The following is a 5,430-nucleotide window of genomic DNA, read 5'->3' as shown; positions in this document are numbered from 1 at the left end:
AGTAAAATGGTGGAGTATAATGATACAGTATAATGATGCAGTATAATGGTGCAGTATAATGGTACAGTATAAGGGTACAGTATAATGATACAGTATGATGGTACAGTATAATGGTACAGTATAATGATACAGTATAATGATACAGTGTAATGGTACAGTATAATGATACAGTATGATGGTACAGTATAATGGTACAGTATAATGGTACAGTATAATAGTACAGTATAATGATACAGTATAATGATACACTATAATGATACAGTATAATGGTACAGTATAATGGTACAGTATAATGATACGGTATAATAATACAGTATAATGGTACAGTATAATGATACAGTGTAATGGTATAGTTTAATGATACAGTATAATGGTACAGTATAATGGTACAGTATAATGGTACAGTATAATGGTATAGTATAATGATACAGTATAATGGTATAGTATAATGATACACTATAATGATACAGTATAATGGTACAGTATAATGGTACAGTATAATGATACGGTATAATGATACAGTATAATGGTACAGTATAATGATACAGTATAATGATACAGTATAATGGTACAGTATAATGATACAGTATAATGGTACAGTATAATGATACAGTATAATGGTACAGTATAATGGTACAGTATAATGATACAGTATAATAATACAGTATAATGGTACAGTATAATGATACAGTATAATGGTATAGTTTAATCATACAGTATAATGGTACAGTATAATGGTACAGTATAATGGTACAGTATAATGGTATAGTATAATGATACAGTATAATGGTATAGTATAATGATACACTATAATGATACAGTATAATGGTACAGTATATGTACAGTATAATGATACGGTATAATGATACAGTATAATGGTACAGTATAATGATACAGTATAATGATACAGTATAATGGTACAGTATAATGATACAGTATAATGGTACAGTATAATGATACAGTATAATGGTACAGTATAATGGTACAGTATTATGATACAGTATAGTGATACAGTATAATGATACAGTATAATGATATAGTATAATCCCACGAGCAAACGAGCGGAGCGATGTGTGCGAGTTTTTATGATGAATGCATGTGCACACAACTTGCGAAAATTATTCATCAACAATGAGACGAACCCTTGGCTAGAAATTTCATCAAGAAATTTCAAGATTTTTTATAGTAAAATCCAATTTTATGATCATACTTACCATACAGTTACTATATGCTTAATTGTTCGAATTTAGCTTTTGGCGGACAAAAAAAAGCTTTTCTTGACCCATCCTTATCCGCTTCCAACTACGCAAGCTCAGTTTTGTGAGTCAACTTGCACGCAGAGAGAAGGCAACTCCCGTGGGGAGGAAGGGTGCGTCTATAGTATCTGTATGGTAAGTATGATCATAAAATTGGATTTTACTATAAAAAATCTTGAATTTTATTTCACATACTTCCATACAGTTACTATATGCTTAATAGAATCCCACAGACACAGGTGGCTGGGCAGGAGTTGTCTTGTATGGAATTCACTAAGCGGATTAAAATGTAATGGTCAAAGGAGGGGATACTAAAGGATATCACCCCGAACCCTTTTCTTCACAAGGTGTGATAGGAGGGGAAAACTCCTCACCCAAGGAATTTATCTACTCGTGGAGTGTCTGATAGTATGTACCAAAGGACCCAACCATCATGGTAGGGGTCTTGGGTATAAAGTGATAAGGGTGTAGATTAGAGCTTCAACACTTTATTAACGACCACCAGTGACTTAAATTGGGACAGGTCCCACGGTATATCTTTTTTTTAGTGTCCCAGAAAGGACCACTTGCTTGACCATAGGCCAGTGGCTAAAATGTCATCAACATTATTATCATCTGAAATGAACATAGAGGCCGCTATAGCCCTAACCTCATGGGCATTGGTTTCTGGTAGAGAAGACATATCTAAAACTTTATAAGAGTCTCTAATAGCACAACAAATCCATCTTGAAACAGAATCTTGAGTGATGGGTTTATGAGGTCTGATGTAAGACAGAAACAGATTACCATTATTGTCACATAAATCATTAGTAACTGTCAGATATTCTAGTAATGTCAGATAAGGACACAGGTTTGGATTTCCTGGGTTAGCTCTAACGAGGATTTTCAGTTCCGGATCGCTTGCCTTTTGTGTCTTGGCCATAAAGCCGCGATTAACTCCGAGTTGGATGGTATCTTCAGAGATGTTGATGGACTCTCTAGTGAGGGTATGGATCTCTGATCTCCTCCTCCCAGTGCTCAGGGCTAGAAGAAACACGCATTTCAGGGATAGCGACCTGAAAAATAATACAAGTTATAAATTGTTGTGTCAGCACCAAGTTAATACAAGAGCTGCAACAAGCTGATAGAAAGCAACAAGCAAGCAGTATCAGTGTGTAGTGTGTACAACAAGCGTTGTAACATGCTGATAGAAAGCAGCAAGCGAGCAGGATTAGTGAGTATAAGACAACTAGAATTACCTCAAATCTGTGTTTGACTTAGAGAGGTGGTGGAGGATGACCGTGAGATCCCACTTTGGTAGTTGCCTTCTGATGGTTTTATGAGAGCAAGCGGCAAAGCCTCTCAGCATCTCCCTGATTATGTCCTCGGTCCCTGTCGGGAAAGATCTACCTAAAGTATTGACCAGTGCAGCCTTGTAGCCTTTAATTGTACTCACTGACAGCTTTCTCTCCTCTAAGAGATAGATAAGGAAGTCAGTTACATCATAGATAGTGGGCTCGAGCGAATTTCTCTCCTCTCTAATACACCAATCAGAGTACACTTTCCATTTCCCATCATAGACTGCTGATGAAGACTCCCTGACGCATCTCGTGGCATAAAAGGCTGCTTTTCGAGAAATGCCTTCCTTGCATCTTGTCTGCTGGACAGCATCCAGGCGTGAAGTTGCAGTTTGTCTGTCCCCTGATGGTATACTCCGTTCTGTTTCAGGAGCTTTGCCATTGTAGGAAGTTCCAGCGGTCTGGATGCCAGTAGGCTTAACAGTCCTGTGAACCAACTCCGTCTGGGCCTGTTTGGAGCTATAATTATGATCTGACAATCTTGGGAATGGAGAATTTTCCTCAGCACAAGGGGAAGCAAGTTTATGGGAGGATACGCGTAACCCCACAGTCTGTCCCATGGTTGACTCAGTCCATCCACTCCTGCTGCCTGAAGGTCCTTCATAGAGCTGAAGTATATCGGTAGCTTGTTGTTCAACTTGGATGCAAACAGATCCACCATTGGAGTGCCCCATTGTTTGAAAATCATCTTGACCACCTGAGGGTGTAGAGACCACTCTGTTGGTGAAGTCACCCGACTCAACATGTCTGCGATAACATTCCGTTTGCCAGGCAGATGGCATGCCTTCAGTGTGATCTTCCTCTCGTCGCACCAGTGCAGGATTTCTCAGATTAGGGTACATAGCTGTGGCGATCTGGTCCCTCCTTGTTTCTTTACATAGGCTACGACTGTTGCGTTGTCTATCTGGCACAAGACCACTTTTCCGAGCAAACTCTTCTGAAAAGTTTGAAGGCACTTGTAGAGTGCCGGGAGTTTGAGAATGTTTATGTGGAATTTTCTTTCCTCGACTCCCCCCCTTCCTTGAGCTGTTTCCTCGCAGACTATATCTCCCCATCCTGAGGCAGAGGCGTCTGTGGGGTCTAGATTGAAGCCTAGGAATGTGCATACTTGTGTGGGATTTAGCATGCTCTTCTCGTATTTGATATGGAATCCCAGGTCCTGTAGCAGATTGGTAGCGGTCAAAACCTGGGACTGTAAGACCTCCCTTGACTTGCTGTAGATCAGCCAGTCGTCTAGGTATGTTAACAGCGTCACACCCCATTGCCGTAGGTGAGGAGTTTGTATGTTGTCCATCTTGAATTTGGGGGCAGTGAGCCACTTGTTCAATCTGGATAAGTCTATAATTATTCTCAACTGCCCGTTTGTCTTCGGTACTGAGAATATTCGGCTGTAGAAACCCTCGTGGTCCCCTGTGACAGGTTCTACGGCACCTTTGGACTCTGAAACCATTAGCTCCGATACCAAGTCTTCTGAGAGTGTTTGTGGTACTAGATAATTTAAAGGGGCTTTTGTGTTTAAACGTAAATCGTGTTTTAACAGATCTGTTAGCCAAGTAGAGGCACTGGGCAGATTGTTCCATACCTGCCAGTAACTGGTGAGACAGCCGCCTACTTTTTTCGACGGTCTTCTTGGGAATCTTAAAGGATTTGCCTTTCTGTGGGGCCTTTCCTTTACTTTGAAAAGTATACTTTTTACCAGTGTCACCTTCTTTCTCTGATTTTGGTTGAGCCGGTTGTAGTGACCATTTTTGCTGCTTGACTATTGATATCAACGCTCTGTTGGATGCTGTCGATGCATCCTGTGAGGTCAAATCAGCCAACTTCCCTTCAAATAGTGGTGAATTAAGCGGCATGGCAAGCTTTAGCAAAGAAGACTTGGTGGCAGAGGAAAGAGCAGAGGTAGAGACCAACTGATCTCGCCTGACATGCACCAAATTAGCAAGTAAGCGTGCAAGCAAAGCAGCAGTATGGGATTGTGCAAGACATAAGCTCTCAATCGATCTGATGACTGCACCTGTATCACCCTGTTGCAAAAGCGCAACGGAGCTGCCAAGGACCCAATCTGAATGGCTAGCAACAAGCATCAACTGCCTTGTAAGGGTCTCCATCTCCTCGATATATTTGCATGGAATGAGGGCTTTGTTAGATGCCTTACCCAGAAGAGCAGCGTCCTCGTCAGTGCGGCTGTAAGACGATTTGAGAGTGTGCCCCTGTACTTGGTAGTTTGATACATGGAACCCTCTTATTATGGGATATTTTGATGTGAAGGCTTGTTTCTGGTGTTTGACCTCTTCTATGGCTGAAGTCATGACCTGAGACAAGGGCAGACTATAGTCTGTATCGTCATCATCTTGTGGTCTGTCTTGAGATAGCATCTGTTCGGCGATAGTCTTGCTACGATAACAGAAAATGTCATTATGTACTCATAAATATCTATTCACTAGATATATATCATGTACATCTATAAGACGATGTAACCACTATATCTATCATGATATCAACATGGAATATAACCAATATCAACTAGATATACATAGAAGCTACCATACCTCTTTACTTTGTGATCTGGAGGGGGTAGTATGGAATCCGGGAGTACTTCAAAGATGTTCCTTTTCAGCTCCCTCAAGGACATGTCTTTGCCATCTTCCCCTGTCCCGTTTTCATCATCAACGGTCACTGGTTGAGGCTGGTCTTCTCCTTCTTGATTGTCTGTCAAAGAGAAGAGAAGGACCTGACATATTCGTTAACAACAAAGTAATGAACCCCCTTCTCAAGTTTCAAGACACAACGGTACGGAAACTTGATCAAGGAGAGCCCTGACAACCCATTATAAACAG

This window comes from Watersipora subatra, chromosome 4 (genome assembly GCF_963576615.1).
Source record: "Watersipora subatra chromosome 4, tzWatSuba1.1, whole genome shotgun sequence".
Taxonomy (NCBI): domain Eukaryota; kingdom Metazoa; phylum Bryozoa; class Gymnolaemata; order Cheilostomatida; family Watersiporidae; genus Watersipora; species Watersipora subatra.
Note: the sequence above shows the minus strand (reverse complement) of the source record.